The sequence below is a fragment of the Marmota monax genome, unplaced genomic scaffold (genome assembly GCF_021218885.2).
Source record: "Marmota monax isolate L192 unplaced genomic scaffold, Marmota_monax_Labrador192_F-V1.1 WCK01_AAM20220418_F8-fsc00021, whole genome shotgun sequence".
NCBI lineage: Eukaryota > Metazoa > Chordata > Mammalia > Rodentia > Sciuridae > Marmota > Marmota monax.
Genome location: NW_026695228.1, coordinates 16015484 through 16037422, shown reverse-complemented (window position 1 = coordinate 16037422; position 21939 = coordinate 16015484).

Below are 21939 nucleotides of genomic sequence, written 5' to 3'. Positions count from 1 at the left end.
GTCCATCTTTCCCGCCGTCTTTCAACTTCCCTGGAACTACTCCTTAGATAAAATCTGTCTTAGAACTCTTCCAACTGAAATTCATGGAGGAACCCCATTGGTGTGGGGATGAGGTGTTGGGGAGGGGATATTCTATAATCTCCTGACTAAATCTTAGTCTTTCAGGGAGCAGTCCTTGGGATATGACCTTTGCCCGAGCCTCAGGCCCTTAGGTGAGTCAAAAGGTGAACTCACCTGGGGTTGGGGAAAAAGCCCTTTGCCCAGGTGAGATGAGGCTCTGGTGATGTCTGTTCCCCCCGTTGACCTTTGCTGTAGGGAGTGCTCTGGACGTATCCTTTCCCCTTTCCATGCCAGAGACAGGAGGGGAATCTCTCTTGATTTTTCACCAGAAGGATCTAGTAGGTTCCTAGAGGTAAAACCCACAGAAGTGTGGAGCCACCCTTAGGACTGAAACCTAAGGATTTTCACCCTCCCATTTGCCTAGACTCAGCTTCCAGCAGTTTATTGGAATTTTAATGTTAACAATCCCCACCAGTTTATGGTTCCACTGGCTTCTGCTTCAGATAAGTAGACTCAGCTGTGATTCTTTGTATTTGCCTTTCTGTCCAGATTTTGAAGTGGCAGATTATCCTATGGCCTCTATTCTTTAAAAGGTCCAAGAAAAATCACTAATTTTGTTCATTGATTTTTCTTATTTGAGGGTGGGAATGATGACTTCCGAGTTCTTCACGCATCTAATCCGAACCAAAAGAGACTTATTTTTTAGGAGGTTTTAAAACATGAATTTAATATCTTTAATGGTTCAAGGACTATTCAACTATTAAGGAGGTTGTATTTGTAATTAAAAGCCCTCAAGAAAGAAATCTGCAGGCTCAGACAGTTTCATTGGAAAATTCTACCATATATTGAATAGTCCTATAACTTTTAATTTTGTTTTAAATGCTCCATCTGAGTAACTTCAAGATCTAACCATCTTCTTTCCATTGCGACGAATTTTCATTTTAACTAAAAATGTATTTCTAGCTTGTATATCTAGTTATGTATTTATATCTTCAGTGTTGCCCACCAGAATACAGTGATATTATTATTCTAGCTTTGTTTATTTCCTGATCAATCATCATCTTTACATCATATTTCAGCATATATCCTTGTTCTGTTTGAAGCACTCATTCCCATCTCTTTCTCTATATTCTTAAAGGTCTGTTGATGAAATTTGAAATGTGCAGATAAAACAAACAATACCTATACCAATTGCCTTTGAGAGGGTATGATAAAGCCTGTTAGTTTTTTTTTTTTTTTAACCAGCATCAATAAAAAAAATGACATTAGGACAAGTTTTAATCACTTTGCTGCTTTTCCATATTTATTACATTCAAGGGTCAATTTCTTTAAGAATCTGGGTGGGTGGGGGTCCTTGTAACTGGTGCCCTGATTAAACATTTCACTGAGGGCTTGTGGAGGCACAAACTATGTCTTGGTTCTGAGTCTGTCCTCCTCTCTGGCTTGTAGCACAGTAAGGTAAAAAGGTCAGGGGCAGTAGGGCAGTTGTTTGGGCATCATTTGGGACAGTTACTGCAACTCTTCCCTAGCACCAACAGAAATCTCAAGAGTGCCCCAAGGTCAGGATCCCAAACCAGGCTGTATATCCACATCACTTAGGAAACTTGTCAAAGACAGATTCCTAGGCTTCGACCCAGAAGAGTCTAATTTAGCAGAATGTGTCTCTGAAGTTTTAAACAAGACCCTCAAGGTCATCTGCTACATTTCCAATTTTGGACACCTGCAATCCAATGCATGTCTCTGCCTCCAGAGAACAGGCCACTTATATAGGTCCCAGAACCTTTGAGAGGGCTTCTTCTGCTGGAGATACTTTTTAAGCAAATTGTTTTTGGAAGCCATTTCCTGGTGATACTCAGTTCAAAAACTTTCCTGAGTGACTTATTCACCTCCTAAGAACATAGTCCAGCTCCTGTCCAAAACACCCACAGGCCCTGGGGTGAAAACCAGTCTGCTAGAATTTAACTTCCAGATGAGCAATGTAGATACAGTTGGGTCCTCATCTCCACGGTCACAACTGGGAATCAGAGAGGCAGTGGGTGAAGAAGCTGCTGCTTTCCCTGGAACTGGGTCTGGACATCTCCTTTGTTAGTGGTGCTCAGACCCAGCTGAGCAGGCCAGGCCCTCATAAACATGTGCCTTTGTTTGTTTGTTTGTCTGTCTGTTTTTAAATCTCCTTTGCTTATCACAGATCAAACTCTTTTGGGCTCCCAATGCAATTCCCTAGTCTTATCTCCTTTAGCCCCCAACTCCTGAGGCTGGAACCCCTGTCCCAGCATTTTCTGGCTAAGATCCCCTTCCTAGAGAAGAACTTCCAATGATGGCTTTTGACAACAAAAAGCTGATGAGTTTGGAGCTCATCAGAGAAATGGAGTTTCCAACTTTCTTTTTTTTTAGTATATAAGTTTAATACATTTTATTTTATTTTTTAATATTTATTTTTTTTAGCTTTCGGCGGACACAACATCTTTGTTTATCCAGTCCCGATCAGAGTCACGGAAAGCAGGACCGACTTCATTCTCTCTCCTGTACTTTATCCTGCCCTTGATCTGCTGGAGCAGCTGGTGCTAAGAGCAACCAAAGGTTAGTTTGACTTTATCACGGAATTATGTTCCCAACAGCTCTGGGAACCCAGGAATGGAGTTCCAAGGAAATGAGACCTATGATCTGCCATTCTGAGATGTGCATTTCTGCCACACAAGTATTTTCGTTGTGTGATGCTGAACCCAGTCATGCCCTGCTTCCACGGTGGCACAGAGCTGGATAAGTGTCACAGAGTAAAGAGGCCAAGTTCCATGGGGCCAGGTTACCAGCTGGGTCTCCTTTCCTTACCTTCTGGGAAATAGAATTTCACAAGACTTCCAGCAACAGCCACAGAGAACCTGATTGACTGTCCTGGGAGAGTGTTATCTTGGAGCAAGTAAGTCCTCCCACCTCCTTTTCTGAGGCTCTTTCACAATCTGTCACCCAACCAAAGAGTAGGGTCCTGTCTATCTCCCAGTGCTTAACCATTCCCAGACAGGACAGTCTCGATTGTTAGGCTTGTTTTCTTTTTATCACGGTAGTCTCAGGACTACACAACTTGAGGCGAAGGATACAGTGTCCTGCTGACCCCAATTCTTCTCCTCCTTGTCTCGCCCTGAGTCCTTTGGATCTATGTTGTGTCTTTCTAAATAGGGAGTTGGCAAATTACGGTCCACAGGCTGAACGTCTGGTTTTGGAAATAAAATTTTATTAGTGCACACCTGCCTCCATCCACTTATATCTATAGCTGTTTTTGCATCAAAACAGAAGAATTAAATAGTTTCACCAGAGACTGGAGGGCCTGCAAAGCCTAAATTCTACTCTCTGATCAGGTACAGGAAATGTGTGCTGACTGCTGCTCTAAATGGAGAGTATTCAGTATCTTTATTTTTTTCATCTGGTTTCCAAAGCTCTCAGCTGTACCACCCTGCCTCTGGCCTCCCCCTCCTGGGTCTCTCTGGGTGCTACAGAACCACCCCAGAGGGCTGACATATATAAACTAGTGATGGGGTCTCATCTCATCTCTTTGCAGATGATCTAATCTCTCAGGGCTCCATCTCTTCTTGGGGATGGGGAGGGATCCTCAGTGCCATGAGGATCCGTGAAATGACCTACGAGGCCTTGGGCCAGTTTCTATTCTTCATTTTGCATGGGGAAGATCAGGCTTGGGAGGGGACTTGAGGTTGCCAAGGCTGTCAAGGGGGTCAGGTGAGATGGGTTATGAGAAGGCACGTGGCCTACAGCAGTTACCCGCTTGGTGCTCGTTGTCTGTGTTTCTTTCCTTGGTTTTCTCTCTCTTCTTTCCCATCCCCCAACTACTGCCATCTATCCTAGCTGGTGACCTAATGCTGGGTTCACAAAAATCTCACTATCCCAATCACTTAAGAAAATGGAGAAGAAAGCATGCAAACACACAGAAGTACCTTTTCAAAATCCGGGGATGGCTCTGTGACCTTAGGGGTCCGTAGAAAGAGAGGGAGCCACTAGAATTCTTTATTCTTATATAGGAGACATACAAGGAGAGTTTCCTATTCCAAGAAGGGCAAAGAGGTAGGATTACAAAGGAACAGGTGAGTGTAACTCAACCCCACTGCTGACACCTACTCCTGGAGCCACGCCTCATTATCTAAGCAGAGGTAAAGCCCAAGTTATTGCGGGGCACAATAATTGTTCAGTATCTTGCTCAGGACTTAAGGGCATATATTTCCAGAGCAGCTCCTGACACCCAACTTTCCATTAAACCTCCATCTACTCACTACCGCCCCCCCAACCAAGAAAGCTCAGGGTAGAGTCGGGGGTCCCTGATAGTCTGGGGAGGTGGGCCGTCTGTTTCTAATGGTGTCTGGGGTCAGGAGGGCCTCCTCCAGACCCTGGCTTAGAGTCTGGAGGCCAATGTTAAGAACATCACATTTCACTCTGGAAAACCCTCATACCTCTGAAGGAGTAATCAGATCTGGAGGTCAAGTCCCTGTCCCCCTCCAGGGCCTGTCCCCTTTAGCTCATGTCACCTTTACTCAGGAAATGAACCTCTGCCTAGGGGACCCCTTTTGGAAAATGAACCAGGGAAGGCCTCCAGGTTGGGGGTGGGCACACTTCCCACTCTTGGCCATGGCTGATCTCAAGTCCAGGGAGAGCTTGGGGAACTTCTGTTCCTCCTATGGCTCCCATTTCCAGAAAAATCCAAAGAGAGCCCCTCCCTGCTTTCCTTGACCACTTGGTGGCGAGGAAATAAGGACACAAAATAATTACAAGTCCAAAGTCAAGCGACCGGAGCATTTCAGTATTGAACCATGAATCCTAGCACAAGGCACCCAAATTTCTGAAGCCCTGCCCTATCCCTCCTGAACCCAGGGGAGCTGAGGACAGATGGCACACCCATTAAGTTCACCAGTACAGTGGAAGGTGGCTGGTAGAACAGAAGAGGCAGTTCTGTACCCACCAGGGATGCCTCCCGGAGCTGCCATCTGCTGTTGTTATGCTTGAATTCAGGACCCCCCGAAGACCACCAGAGACCCAAGATCGATGTAAGCAGCAAAGAGGTGTTTATTGCGAGCTAGCTTGGTCCTCCACACGCACACACAGCAACTGGTGACGCTGAGAGGCCCCGAGCCCAGGGTTTGCAGCATTTTTATACATTCTTTGGAGAGGGCAGGGACTTCACATACATCATAGCAAATCATCACACACCGCGGGAAAATCAAATAACAACTCTAAAACATGATTAGCACATTCACTGGCGGGAACAAGTTGGATAGGGGTGATTGGTCAGTACAAAACGGGTATTCGTTTGAACTGATTGGTTTGAGCCAAGAGGGGTGCTGAACTACATGGTTTCCCAACAGGTTATCAACCACCATAAACTACTGGGAGGGTCATCTGGCATCCCAGGTATTTCCCTGTCTCATGCTGATTGGTGGCTGCTAGGGGGTTGCTATGGATCCCCACCTAGCCTGACTGAGTCAGGGACACCTGGCGCAGCAGATCTCTCCTGTTATTTGTAGATAATCAACTTAGCAGGGTGGGAATGTGCCTAGGAGTGCTCTGTGGGTTTTTCCAAGGACAAAGGTCATGTCCCTTCCTTGGACAGGCTTTGCTCTGAGGTAGAGGCTGGTTTTTCATTGTCTAAACATGTCCGCTAAAGTTAACCCTCAGATCATTGCTCCTCCTATTCCTGAGGTAGGATAGAAGGAATAAAGAGAAAGGTAGGAAGGAGACCAAAGAAAGAGCAAAGAAAATATAACTTGAATCTAAAAGCCCAGGACTAGAGTTCCTCATACCTTCACCCCCCAAAGCCAGTAAACTTCTCAGGCCTGTCACCCCCAAATATCTGGGAAATCTACAGATCTTCACTCATAATCTGAAAGTCATCCACTCATGAAAATTGCCCTGTGCACTGTTAATTAGCCTATTAATACATTAATTTTTTTAGAAGGGATTGAGCAAAAGGAGATACCAAACCTATAATATAGGGTGCTTTCCCAACCTTACCTATTGATCAGATAATAAAGATATGGGCCAAAGGATCCTGAGAATTTCCAGATCACCATCACCACCTTGAGATCACCAGACAGATGTCATCCCCACATACCTTCCCATGCCCACTCCTCACCTGATTTCCTTTAAAAGAAGAGCCTGAGAACCCCAAAAGCATCTCTTACTCTCAAGATGGGCTCTTGAATTCACACTACTTGCTTTCCTATATAAATCTTGTCTTAATGTCTGATATGTCTAGAAATTCTTCTCTATGGCATTTGTCAAGGACCCCGTTGTCCTAAGTCAAGGTCTCCGGGACCTCCTAGGACCCTCTCCAGGGATAGTTCTGATCTCCATCAAGCTTCTTGGAGGAGCTGGGACAGATGAGCCCTCAGCTCAGGGGATGCCAGACTTTCCCTTAAACTCTCTCTCCTCTCCCCTTTGTGCCCCCAGACACTTCTCTTCTACCACTAAGCCTCCTACACAAATTTTAGGCCTCTTTTAAGAAATCCAAGTTAATTTAGCTCAGGATATATTTGTAGAGGACCCATTCTGAGCCAGGCACGTGTAAGAATTTCTGCTTAGGTCCCACCATCACCTCAAATGAAAGCTACAATTTCCATAAACTAAAGATTGCATATTTACCTAAATATAACTAGTGCTTTAAGTCAAAATCTTCCTCTGGGCTTTTACACCTCATCATCTCCCATTTTTCATGATGAATGATGATGATCTTACACCCTCAGGCAAATGCAGGGAACCCCACTTCTGCGGACCCTCCCCTCCAAGTTGCCTTTGTTGGCTCAGGGTCTCCAGTAGAGATTGACAAGTCTTCTAGAGTCCTGGATCTTGGAGGTGCTCAGGAGAAGGGAGAGAAGAAGGCAAAATGGAGTGTGGAAAGAGTTAAGGAAAGATGCCCGACCTCAGTCCATCCCACAGATACTCAGAGAGAGAACTGCATTGCAGATGGGTCCCAAGAGCTGGCAAAGCAGTGACAGGCTTTCTGCATTTGAAAAACCAGCCTCTACCTCAGAGCAAATCCTGTCCAAGGAAGGGGGCGTGACCTTTATCCTGGAAAGACCCACAGAGCACTCCTAGGCACATACCCACCCTGCTGAGTTGTTTATCTACAAATAACAGGAGAGATCTGCTGCGCCAGGTGTCCCTGACTCATTCAGTCTAAGTGGGGACCCATAGCAACCCCCTAACAGATACCAATCAGCATGAGACAGGGAAATACCTGGGATGCCAGATGACCCTCCCAGTAGTTTATGGTGGTTGATAATGTGTTGGGAAACTATGTAGTTCAGCATGAACACCCCTCTTGGCTTAAACCACTCAGTTCAAAGGAATCCCCCTCTTGTAGTAACCAATCACCCCTACCCAATTTGTTCCTGCCAGTGACTGTGCTAATCATGTTTTAGAGTTGTTTTATGATTTTCCCGAGGTGTGGGATGATTTGCTAAGAGATGCTATGATGTATGTGAAGTCCCTGCCTTCCCCCAAAGAGTGTATAAAACTGCTGCAAACCCTGGGCTCGGGGCCTCTCGGCATCACCAGTTGCTGTGTGCGCGCGGAGGACCCAGCTAGCTCGCAATAAACACCTCTTTGCTGCTTACAACGATCTTGGTCTCTGGTGGTCTTTTGGGGGTCCTGAATTCGAGCATAACACATTCACAGGCCACACAGGCACCAGGTACAGGATGAAGCCTCCTGGGTTCTTAGGGAAGCTCCTGTCTGGCCCAGGGCAATTCTCCAGGGGAGATAGCTTTGAGCCACTAGAGGCCAGCCTCCCAACAGCTGGCAGTGGTTGCACCAGGCCCGGCAAGAGAACCCCAGGGTCCATCCCAGGACCTAATCAGACTCACCCCAAAGCTCACTGCAGAGGGCTAGATCCCTGAATTATTCATCCAAGCCCTGCATTGCATAGACAGGGAGGTGAATTGCCAAGGCGACACAGCCTATCTGTGGGAGAGCTGGGACAGGAATCCAGACTTCCTTCCTCTCGGACATGACTTCGCAGATTTCTGGGTTGGCCTGATTCTTGTGCCAAGAAAGACAGCAACAGTGATAATGAATCAATTCCCAACAATGTGATCTTGAAGGCACTGAAGGGGTTAACGTGATGCAGTCGCTGTTCCCTTGCCCACTGATTAAAATCTATGCTATTGTGATTGTGGAAATATGTACCCCCCAAAATGTTTTTCTCCTTGAGTAAAGGACGTTTAGAAGGAGGTACTATATTTGTTCAAGTTTCCAGAGAGAAACGTGATTCAAATGTAAATGGCCACAGGAGGCAGGACTGTGACAATAGTCCAGATGAGAAAGGCAAGCACAAGGGCATCCGGTGGAAAGATTTTGTCCTGGAATGTGCTGAAGATCTTGTTTTGTCCTTCCTGGCATGACATTTTGACCTTTAATATGCAAAACTGCCAAGTTCATTTCAATGCAAATAGAAACCAACCTGTTAATGATATCAAACTGTTTTTCAAAACTGTGTTCCTTCGAAGCCATTGATATATGCATTCAACAAATAGTGATTATAGGATTGCATTTGAAACTAGGTAGGGATGAGCAAGACATTTACTTTCTAAACTGTGGGGAGAGCTGGCGAGGCTTTGTGTAGATCAGGTGTGTGGCCAAGTCTCCTTTTTCTGACAAACCCTCTTGTAAATGTATGTAGCTGTGAGTAAGCCCCGAAGGATTCCTGCTTCCTGGTCTGCACACCCTTGGGTTCCTCTCCCCCTGAGGAGGGTTGCCTGTCATGTTTTTGGAACCATTAATAGAATCCAGTAAGGATGATGTCACCTGTGGTTATATCACATGGGATTGTAACTTCCATCTCACCAGCAATCTTGGTTCACCACGCTGGGGAGGTTCACCCTGCTGGGACCAGGGTGGCTTCAGCTGACAGCCAGCTAGAGACAGAGGCCCTCAGGGCAGTCAGGAACCAGATCCCACCAACAACCAGAGAAGACTGGAAAGCAGATACTTCCTCATTCGAGCTTTCAGATGAGAGCCCAGCCCTGGCCACCCCCTTGACGGCAGCCCCACAAAGACCCTGAAGCAGAGGACCCAGCTGCATCATGCCTAGATTCTCGATCCACAGAAATTGCAATATAATAAAACTATGTTATTTTTTAGTCACTAGTTTTGTGGTTACTTTTAAATATTTCTGCTTCCTCTCAATATTTGGAATCGGTTTTAAAAAAATATGTTTTGTTCTAGTTAACTGGTGTCTAAAACATCCATTGTTCCTAAACCTCACAAGGCATGAAGCATGCTTTGTGCTTTTACCCCTTTCCCATGCCTTCTGTGTTGTTGAAATTGTTAAATTTTAATGTGTGATTTTAAAATGATCATCCTTCTTTCTTCATAGTATTCTTTAGGAAACCACAAATTTAAGCTTCATAAAGAATATTGTGGTTAAGACAATCTTTTAATTGGGATATTTGGTTTATCTTACTCAATTTTTTTTTTTTTGCCCATTTCTTTTTTAAATTTGTTTAAAAAATTTAAAAAGGTCCTTAGGCCAAAGTAACTTCATTTTGAAAATCAGTACCTGCCCAGCCAGGCATGACATTCCTGTTAGGCCCTCCCTGGAAGAGTCCCTAACTACCAAAACCACAGAAAAGACATCAAATAACAATCACAGGACCAGATGGGTTATTTTTTAACTACTCCATTGTATTTGAGTATATAGTTAAGAAGTTTTATCCAGCAGGCCTTGTAGGAAGGCAGCCTGGCTGATATTCTCTGTCAATAAATCTTTGCTTAATCTCAAAGATGTGTCTCTCATGAATATTTGTGCCACCCACCTTAACAAAATTCAATTTTGTTTTACATAGAAAGAGTTCATGGGTGGCAAGCTTTCTGGGTTCAGGGTTAACTTTCTGGGTATGTGAGCCCAACATGCCTAGGAAAATGGACCTGCATTCGGTGGCGGGGGCGGGGGTGTCCCACACTTATTTTCATGCTTTGCAGTTGCCATCTTGAAATTCTTCATAATTTTTGAACAAGAGATCTCAAATTTTCATTTTGCATTGAGTTCTATAAAAATTACATTGGGCTCTTGTCTAAGTTTTTACATGTCCAAGAATACTGTTATTTTCATCTCACTGTTAATGGTAGTAAACTGGATATAGAATTCTAAGTTCAAAATAATTTTCTTTCATAAAAAAATTAAAACTTTTTTAGATAGTTCCCATTTTTGATGATGCGCAATCAGCCAATTCTGATTATCAAAATGAGCCAACTTTGATTATCAAAAATCTGCCTTTGTGTCTCCTCCTGGAGATCTGTAGAACTTGCTCTTTAGCTTAGCCAAGGATCCCTGGCATCCCTAAGAGGTTAAAACTTCACTAGGTGATGTTTGTGTGTGACTTTATTCCCACTGTTTCTGCTCACCACTTGGGAGCCTCTCAAGGAAATTCATCTTTAAAAATGGATAATTTTCTATTCACCATTATGAGAATTTTTTTAAAGTCTGTTTGGAATGTTTATCAGTTAAAAGATAGATCAGGGCAATCTAACATTTGTCTCTTGATAGCTTTTTCCAAGTTCTATCTCTTTGTCAGCCAGGATATTCCCTTGATGTTGTCTTCTAGGTTACACGCCCAGGAAAGGCTATAATTCTCAGATGGTATAAAACAGTTGCCAGCCAACATCAGCAGGAGATGGCCCAGTAAGACCATCTGGGACAGACACCATCAACATCTGCTGCAAGTTTTCTCTCTGAGCCCTGGGTTCCTCCTCTGTGAAACAAGGGTACTTTTCCCATTCAGATGTTCCAAGAAAAAAATGAAATAATGTTGCAAAGATTAAAGCATGGAGAAGTGTTCCATAAATGTTATTTTTTCCCATCAATGTTTATAGCAGCTCCATTCACAATAGCTAAGCTATGGAACCAACCCAGGTGCCCTTCAACAGAGGAATGAATTAAGAAAATGTGATATATATATATATATATAGAATAAAATCATGGCATTTGCCAGTAAATGGATGGAACTGGAGACTATCATGCTAAGTGAAAAAAGCCAATCCCCCCAAACCAAAGACCAGATGTTCTCTCTGATATGTGGATGCTAACACACAATAAGAGGTGTGGGGTTTAAAAATTAATTGGATTAGACAAAGGGGAATGAAGGGAAGGGACGGGAATAGGAAAGACAGTAGAATGAATAGGATATAATTTTCCTATGTTCGTATATGAATACGTGACCAGTGAAACTCCACATCATGTACAACCACAAGAATGGGCTCCTAATTAGAATAAGTTATACTCTATATGTGCATAACATTTCAAAATACACTTTACTGTCATGAATATCTAAAAAGAACAAATTAAAAAATATTATTTTTTATGAAGGATGAATAGACTCTAATCACCAGCTTCTTAATATTAGTTCGAATGCTAACCTTTGCTTCAGCTTTCCTAATCTCCCAGGCTGGATGCAATCACTTGTCCTCTGCAACAATGCAATGTGTTTACCTTGTAGTAGAAGTTAACAGAAGCAGACAAGGAACTATAGGCAGAAATAGGCTCCCAAATCTCTATGTCCCTGTAGGAAGTGATACTGAAAGCTCCCGTCTGGCTGTTTTCCAATTATTATTTGTGTATCTAATCAATGTATAACTGGCTTCTGTGAAAGAGCTGTTGTTTAGGTTTCCAGGTCTGGATTTCTTTTTTCTTTTTCTTTCTTTCTTTCTTTCTTTTTTTGGTACCGGGGATTGAACTCAGGGGCACTCGACCACTGAGCCCCATCCTCAGCCCTATTTTGTATTTTATTTAGAGACAGGGGGTCTCACTGAGCTGTTTAGCACCTCACTTTTGCTGAGGCTGGCTTTGAACTCATGATTCCCTGCCTCAGCCTTCTGAGCCACTGGGATTATAGGAGTGTGCCTGGATTTCTTTTCTCTTGTGGACAGCCAGTGGAAGGGCAGACAACTCAGTTTGGGACAGGAAGAATGTTCATCTTGGCTTCCCCTGTCCTTGGGTAGGGGAAGAGGGAGAAGAGGAAAGAAAATAAAACATGTCAGTTTTAAAACAAGCCACCACTCCAGGGACTCCTGTTATAGGAGGAGTCCGCACCTTACCCATGTTCTTGACTAGAGTCTCTGTAGCATAGAAAAGAGTACTGGCCCGTACTGCTATTATATTTATTTGAGTACCTTCTATCATAGAGCAACTTGTCATCATTCTAAAAATACCTAATCTGCCTTGCTAAGGCACTGGTAGTTTTCTAAGATCACAATCAAAACTTGGCTAGACCAACTATCTACCTTTGTCATGTCTATAATTTTCTGCAGAGATTCTGCCCACTGTCACACATGGCTGGCCAACTCTACCCTATTATTTACAATATCTGGCAACGCTGGGAAGAAAGAAGTTCAAACAGAAAGAATTTGAAAGGAAGTAAGAGTCTTTGGGTTTTAATATCCCAGTTATGTGATCTTGGGCAAGGCACTTAACTTCTCTGGGCTTCATTTTCCTCCTTTGTAAAATGGAGATGATTTCTGAAGATACTTTTCAAAGATCTCTGGTCCCATCCCTCACTCTCCCAGTAAATTCAGGTTGCCCTTAGGATGAAATCCAAAAGCTTATGAAGTGGCCTAAGGTATTTGTGGCACTTTTTATAATATCACTGTGCTTTTTCTATCTTCATCCATAGGATGTCCCTGGTCCTCCACTCATCTGAGGACCTTCTTTCTGTTTCTCACACACCAGGCTCATGGTCATATATTCTCTGCCAGCCTCGTCATTATGGAGGTCACTGCTATCGAGGATTCTGGAACTCAGTCATTATCAAAGAGGAGAACATTACTTTTCCACAAGAGTGGATCTCTTGGAAGCTCTATCCAAGACTATTGTTGTTAGAGTTGCCATGAAGACTTTAAAAGCACGTGTGTGTGTGCATATACCTGTATATATGGTTGTATGTTTGCATATGCATACATACAAACGTGTGTGTATGTGTACATATATATGTATTTTTTTTGGGGGGGGGGCACTAGGGATTGAACCAAGGGGCACTTAGCCACTGAGCCACATCTCCAGTCCTTTTTTATATTTTATTTAGAGATGGGGTCTCCCTGAGTTACTTAGAGCCTCACTAAGTTGCTGAGGCTGGCTTTGAACCTGAGATCTTCCTGCCTCAGCCTCCCGAGCTGCTGGGATTATATGCATGTGCCACTGTGCCCAGCCAAAAGTTTATATTTTTTAAATGAACCATCTTATTCTTCATTGCTCCCTGCTTCTCAGTCTCAGCAAACATGACCCATGGTCCCAGGAAACCCTGATTTTTCACAAAGGATTCTACTCCATCCAGCAGATTTAAAAGAACAATTTAGTATGAGAATGACAATTATTTAAATGCTGAGGGAGAGCCTCTGAGTTTTCCTGGTGACCACAAAGCACAGTGGTTTTATGCATAAGGCTTAGTGTATCATCTCTGGGTGTGCAGGGGTTGTTCCTTCTTAGTTCTCACATGCGACTCCGATGATAGAAGCTGCTGAACAGGAATGTGAGTGACACCTGACTTAATGGTTGGTTCCTGGATCCACAGGTCAAAGATTAATGAGCAATTGTCAGAGTAGCAATTTGTGGGTCACAGGACAGTGACTCTCAGAATTCCAGATCCCCATTCCTGAGTCTCTGGGTGATAAATAAACCCCATATTGGTGCCATCTCATTATTTTCAAATTCCTTCTTCCTCAATATTGGAGAGTAGAAGAGTGGAGGAAATCTATCAGGAATATCACTCTCAGGGTTACTTAGGGGTTAGTTTTAGGGAAGCATGATTGGTTTTCATCAGCAATGCAGAAGTTTCAAAACCTTCATCCTCAAGATTGTTGCTGACCTCGACTCTTCACTGATCTTATCCTGAAGTTGGTGTTCTGGGGTTTTGAGTTATGCAGAGTATTGGGGCACCTTACTATTTAAAATTATTAGAACCCTGTTAATATATGAGAATGGAGCATTCTTCAAGAACTTAGCCATTTTGCTCTGTTTGTTGTGACATTACAATGAACCAGCCTAGTTCCACACATGACAAAGAGGGCAGAGCCCTCAGGAGCAATGGGTCCGGGAACTCTTGCACACTTCTCGAGAAACTACTGCAGGATGAGGCCAGCAAAAGCCAAAGAGAGAAGGGTTGACGACAAAGTGGCTTTAGAGACAGACAGAAATGATGGCTTCCAGACAAGATTTTGCCTGAAAACTACATTTTCACTCCAGCTAGGTTTGAGGCCTCATTATCTAAAAGCAGTGCAAACACCACACTACTTCTCCTGCACTGGCTAATTCTTGCTGACATTTCTAGAGTAAAGTACGATATCTATTTCTTGCTACATGTAGTCACAGAAAGGAAGTACAGAAATAAGACGCAAGCATGCCTTTCAGCATGACGAACCTCTTACTAGCTAGTCTCAAGGGATGCGAGGAAAGACTGATTCTCAAAGTCTGATCTAGGAGCTCATCTTGCAGGACAGAGAAATGAGATCCTGCTGGGCACAACCCACTCACTGACAACTAGAGACAAGATCGAGAAACAACAGCTACAAAATGAACAAAACCAAACAGATTCAGGAGGGGAGTTGACACTTGGAATAGAGAACAGAATTTTTACAGCTTTTATTGGAGGAAAGGCCATCGCGCAGGGCTGTGAGGTAAGGAGAGAAGACCAGAACTTTAGTGGGAAACCAGCAATCTTGGCTTCAAGGACCAGAGGACAGAGTTCAGGGCAGCCGCAGCATTGCAAAATGAGGGGGAAGCAGTGAAATGGAGAATGTTGTAAAGGGAAGCCCCAAAGTCTGAATATGATCTCTGCCCTTATTTCTGCCTACATGTAAGACAGTCGGCCACCACCTCCACCCCCACCTGACCCCTGAAAGGGGAACATGTACTCCAGGGACCTTAACTCATAGCTTGATAACTGTTAAGAACTTCATATGGTTGAGCGCAGTGGTGTATTCCTGTAATCCCAGGAGCTCAGGAGGCTGAGGCAGGAGGATCACAAGTTCAAAGCCAGCCTTAGCAAGTTACCAAGGCCCTAAGCAACTTAGCAAGACCCTGTCTCAAAATAAAATATACAAAGGGCTCAGTATGTGGCTCAGTGGTTAATTGCTCCTGAGTTCAATTCCTGGTACACACACACAAAAAAAGAACATGATAGGGAGGCTGAGGCAGGATAGAGGATTGCATGTTAGAAGCCAGCCTTGGCAATTTAGTGAGACCTTGTCTCAAATAAATAAAGTTAAAATTAAATTAAATTAACAGGGCTGGGATGTAACTCAGTGGCAGAGCACCTCCATAACAATTCAATTCTCTATAACTAACACACACACACACACACACACACACGAAAAAGCATGCTACATGCCATTCCCTACCCTCTCAGTCATTCAGTCACTCAGTCTTAATGGCCTCAGAAGGCAGGTGCATCATTAAAGCCAGGATTCTTTGCCAGGAATCTCCCAGGACAAATATCATAAGCCATTAAACTGTTGAGGAGCCTCTAAAATAACAAATTCCCAAGATCCTTGACTTGTTACCCACTTGATTTGTGTTCTTTTCTGCTCCCACCTGTGTGTCTCTCACCAGCCACAGCAACACGTCCTTATTACAAGGCCAACGTGATCTACAGGGAGACAGGGAGCACTTGCTCCACACTGACCGCCCTCCCTCCAGGCTGAAGTGCTTGCCCAGGACCTGCAAAGAAAGCACCCCAGAACACGTGCTCAGAGCCAACTAAAATTCCTAGACTCTACCCCACCCCTGCAATAAAATAAAATTGCTTCCTTCTGTGTTTGGGGAGCCAGCTTAATACTCTCGTGGTTGATGCTCTGTGTCCCCTCTGCTCAAGCAAGAAGCCTAAGAAAGAGACTTGGTTTCTTCACAGTTGTTCCCTTAACTGATTCTTCTGATGGAAAGTACACCAACCCACCAAGCCATTAACATCCGTTTGGGGTCAGAATAAAATAATTAAACTGCGATTTCAGCTACTACAAAGAGGCAGCATTTGTACTTTTTGAGTCAAAATGAACAGCCCAATAAACCACAGAACAAAAATTTGGACACTCCTATGTCAGCTGTATTGGGGAAGGGGTACTTGTAGAAAATGTAGATTCCAAGCCCTACCCACAGATCTGTAGAATCAGAATTTCTCAGGAGTAGTGCCTCAACTCTGCATTTACCAAAAGCAGCCTTGATGACTGCAGCACACTAGAGTTTGAGTGTCACTGCTCCGAGAGTTGGCACAGTCCACGTCTCATGCTCAGATATTTGCTGGGACAGGCTGTGCTTATGGGCGAGGTGTTTGGCTGCTAAGGAAGATGCGTCAGCTGCCGGCATTGTTGGCGCTGGCCACGAGAAACTGAGAGGTCATATCCCAGCACAGAGGAGATGTCTCATGACTTTAGATCATCACTGAAAACCTTCTGATAAGGGACCACATAGAGATAGGACAGCTGGCCTGTCTCTTGCAGGTCATCACCTGAGTTAGGCCCTTTGGGTTGCCCTCAACATCTGGCCTCCCTTTATTGCCAACTTTTATTCTCCATATCCTCGAACTCCAGTGTCCTTCCACCCCACAGAAAACAGCACCTTCAAGACTTGAGCAGACAGATCTGTTAAAGATCTGTTGGGGCAGAAAGATGGGCAGCCGGTGGGCATAGGAGAGTGTGTGTCTGGCACCTTGGGTCTGGCACCTTGGGTCTCAACATTTGTTTTCATTGCTATTAACTTACAGTTATAAAAACACTCACAGGTTAAAAATTAGGAAATAGTACATAATGAACACAACAGACGGCCACAAGATTTGTAGGCACTTACCCCCCAACTCTGTTCACCATGACTCATGTGTTTCTGATTCTACCAAAGAGGAACTAGAGCAGTTTGTGGAGCTTTTCATACCCATTTCTATGACCCATGTGTGTCCAGGATCATGCATTGAAAACCAGATTGAGATCTCTATACCATCACATCTGTCAGCCAAGTGAGTCTTCTCTCATAGAATACAATATTTTAATAGGAAAAGAGGAGGCTCAGGTTAATCTACATTATCAAACAATTAAAAGGCACTCATGAAAAACTTTTTTAAAAAATTTATATTTTATTTGTTGATGGACCTTTATTTAATTCATTTATTTATATATGGTGCTGAGAATTGAACCCAGTGCCTCATACATGCTAGACAAACACTCTGCCATTGAGCCACAACCCCAGCCCTCATGAAAACCTTTTAAGCCATATGTAAATATACAAAAGTCTTCTTAAGGATTAAATGTGCGCTGGAATAAAATTCCTTACCCATGTCATTTACAAACTCACTGGTAAAAATGTCTTTAAATTTTAGCTGGGTGTGGTAGTATATATATATATATATATATATATATATATATATATATATATATATATATATATATATATATATATATATATATGACTGTAATCCCCGTGCTTAGAAGGCAGAGGCAGAAGGATCCCAAATTCAAAGCCAGCCTCAGCAATTTAGTGAGGACCTAAGTAATTTAGTGAGACCCTGTCTTAAAATAAAAAAATAAGCCATGCGTGGTGGCACATGCCTATAATCCCAGTGACTCAGGAGGTTGAGGCAGGAGGATCATAAGTTCAAAGCCAGCCTCAGCAACTTAGTGAGGTCCTAAGCAACTTAACAAGACCCAATCTCAAAATAAAAAGGGCTGGGGATGTGCCTCAGTGGTTAAGTGCCCCTGAGATCAATTCCCAGTTTCAATAAATAAATAAATAAACAAAAATAAATAAATAAATAAAAGGGCTGGGGATGTAGCTCAGTGGTAAAGCCTCTCTGAGTGCCCCCTCCAATACCCCCTCCCCAAATTTTAAATCTGGGAGCTAATCTAATTGAGTATAAAGCTAAGATATAACCAGGAAATCAGCAAATAAATTCTAGCCAGTTGTAACTTAATGTTACAATGAAAGAAAAATTTAGGGGGAACTTTAAGAGAAAATATCAGGAGTGATATGGTGGTCATATGAAATGGAGACAGATAAAAGAGAGAGTATATTGTAGAAACTTAGAGAAATACTATAGAAATACTATTAGAAATGTTCTAATTCTGGTGCCTCTTTCAATAATTTTAAGAAAATAAGGGTGAATGAAGAAGGTGGATTTGTGCTGAGACTGTTTCTGGAGTTAGGGAGAGCAGGATCAGACCAGTCATAACTTCATAGCTCACTTTTCAGTAATGAAATCACTGAGCCGTACAGCCTTCCATACATTGAACCTTTGTCCCTCTGCCTAATCTGGATCTGCATATCTGCCCACAGATGGCAGCACAGTCAGTAAGATCCTTCAGTTATTTTCTTTCATATTTTATACTAACTAGGATTTCTTTTTTCTATTTTAGTTGGTTTTTATTAAAACATAGCAAATGCACAAGTCTCCAAAGTTTACAAAAGCATTTACAACAGAATTGTCCCTCTCCAATACTAACCGTTAACAAACTCATCCTCCCCCAAAAGCCTATACATATATATGAGCATATGTGTATCTTCATGAAACTTCAGACACATATTCTGTATGTATGTACATATTTATGTGTCTGTATATTAAATATTCTGGATTTTAGTTTATTTTTATTAGAGATTTTGGAAACTTTCCAGATAGCCACTTACAGATCTTACCTTGTTTGTAAGGCTGCATAATATTTCACTGAATGAATGAACCATAATTTAATCAATCACATCTTGTTCCAGACTTTTAATATTACAATGTTGCAAGATGAATATATTTTTTTTTCAAGTCCATGCTGATATATTCCTGGGATAGAATCTTGGAAACAAAATTGCTGTGTTAAGTGGTGGGGACCACAAACAACTTTGTTACATATGCTAAATGACTCCATTCCCGTCAACAGGAAATGGGGGCTCCTTTTGCCCTGATCCTTGTTAATACAGCACTGCAGTCTGCTCTTCTGCCCTATCACTTCCCCCTCTTTCTGCTACTGCTGAGATAGTTAGTTATAAAGCTCCCCCCTCCATCTAGTTCCCACCGTTCATACTGGCATTCTTCAATCTCTCTTCCCATTCTCTTTCATTCTGTAAATTCATATTATGGAAATTTTTTTTTCTTTGGGGTACCATGGATTGAACCCAGGGGCACTTAACCAATGAGCCACATCCCCAGCCCTTTTTATATTTTATTTAGAGACAGGGCCTCACTGAGTTGCTTAGGGCCTAAGTTGCTGAGGCCGGCTTTGAACTCGGGAGCCTCTTGCCTCAGAGTCTCAAGATGCAGGGATTACAGGTGTTGTGCCATCGCCTCAGCAATGGAAATTCTTTAACATGCATCAAAGTAGACACACAAGCCCCTGTGTGTCTATCCCCGGCATCAGCAGAACACTCTGCTCATTTTATCTATTTCCTGCCCAGAGCATTTCCGGTCTGGGTTATTTTCAGGTAAATCCCAGTCATAATTTCAACTACATATACTTTAGTATGTCTCTCAGAGAGGTAAAGGCTTTTTAACAAAGCCACCATACCATTATTTCACCTAACAAAATTAATAATTCCTCAATATCATCTGATACCTAGTCCATCTTAAACTTTTGTTTCAAAAATGTCATTTTGTCTCATTCAAATGAGGATACAAACAAGGTCCTTTAAAAAGTTTCTCTGATCTTAGAATTCCATCATCACTTTTATTTTATACCTTCAATTTTCTGAAGAAACTGGATTATTTATTCTGTGGAATTTTCCACCTTCTGGAGTTAGCATGTTGTTTAATGCATTCCTAAATCTCTGGTGTTTTTACAAACTGGCTAGACATACAGGCTTAACTAGATTTGTGTGCAAATTTGTTTGGGGCAATAATTTTTCCTGGCTGGTGTTAGGTTCTTGGTGGCACAACAAAGCAGGACATCTGATGTCTGCTTGTTCCTCTTTTAGTGATGTTAAGATTCATCCCCGGGTTCAAATGTTACCAAACAGAGCCATGCAATAAAATGCCCCCCACCCTCAACTTTTCATCTAATACTGTTAACCGCCTAGATCCATTATTTCATTAGAGGTGGAAAAATGATGTCTTCCTAATCCTATCATTCCTCTGGTACTTAATGATGATTCTTTTGTTCTTTCTGAGACAGGGTCATGCTATGTTGCTCAGATTGGTTTATAGGCTCAAGTGATCCTCCCATCTCAGCCTCCTGAGTAGCTGGGACTACAGGCATACACCAAAATGTCCAGCTTAGTTAGGATTCTTACATGAAGAACTTTTCTTAGCAGGTTAAACTGGATACACAAAAAAGTCAGAATACTTGGTTTTTTCCAATTAGCAATTTTTTAAACATTGAGTGGGTACCCTACTTGCTTTCAAAGGTGAGCACTATCATGTTAGCCACTGGGTCCTTCTGATGCGATTTTATTTATTCTGCTTCCTTAGTTTCTGTCACTTCTCATCTTCTCCCTTCTTTTAGTGGGTTACTTTAAGTGCTAGGGTACACCTTCCTATTGGGTTGGAATTGCTTCCAGACTTTTTTTCAGTGGACATTTGCTTGTTTTTCAAAAAAGAAATTACAGATTTTACTTGCATTTCAATTCAAATATAAAACTACAGGTTTCTTGTATTGTTTTTTGTATTGTATTGATTGTATTCTTGCATTTGTTCTCTTCAGGCTCTTGATTCCACTGACATAGTAAACAGTTGCTTTATCGTATATACTCTCACACACAGTATGGGGAACAACAATATTGTTGCTATAAAAGTACTGAATGAAATTTAAGATTTCTTTGTGGTTCTTTGGTGTGTAGGATATACTTCATAGGAATATAGGCAAAATGCTGGGATTTAAAGTCACTTGACATATTTGTCTACATGTGGCTATACTACCAACTTGATAGTTACATGTTTTAAAGAGTTGCTTTAACATTTTTTTTTAAAAAAAGGAACATAAAACATTGACAGAATCTAAAAGATACACAGCTCTAGTTGTCATCCTTGTTATCTCCCTTCCAGGACTACCAAGGGAACTGTCTGATTAATTATTGGTGTACCTAAAACTTCTATTGATAGGAGCAAAAAATACATTTGCTTTTTTTTTCTTCCCCAGTTATCACTCCTTTCTTATGTAACAGGTAGCACACCATGTCCTAGTCTGTTTTTCATTTCCTGTGTTCTGGGAATCCAGTTTTCACAGATGTACCGTATTCCCCTGTATGGACATACCATGATGCTTCCATCACTCCCCTCTCAATGGGGATGTGGGTGGCTTCCAGTCCTCAGCTATTATCAATAGTGTTTCATATTCTTACCAGTGAAGAAGTTCATGTGGAGTTTTAGAATTGCCTTTAGATTGAAGGATAAATTCATATTTAATTATTAATCATTAAAAAAATTCTACCCACAGGGATTTATACTTTTCAGAGTACTTGTTTTCTCCATCTCACAATAGAATGTATCACCTAACTTGGTTTTCCCCAATCTGACAAGAAATAGTGTCTTGGTAGTTTTGATTGGCACTTCTCTTATGATGTATATCTTCATATATTTAAAGGTCATCTGCAGCACTTTATTTTCTGCCTATTGTCTATTTGTAGCTTTTGCTTATTCTTTCAGCTTCTTTCCAAAGTATAAAAATTCCTTAACTGGAGTTTTTTGTGATGAATGTTACAAATACCTTCATTTTTTATCTTGAATTTGCTTATTTTGGCCAGAGGTTTTCATTCTTGCAATAGGGTCATTGATCCATCCAGATTTTATTCTTGTGTACAATAAAGAAATGCATTTAATTTTTTTCCTACATGGTTAGCCACACTTGCCTCAACACCATTTTTAAGTGTTTTCCTCCACAATTGAGATGCTACCTTTATCCAATACTAAATTCTTAGACTTTGTTTATAAAATAATA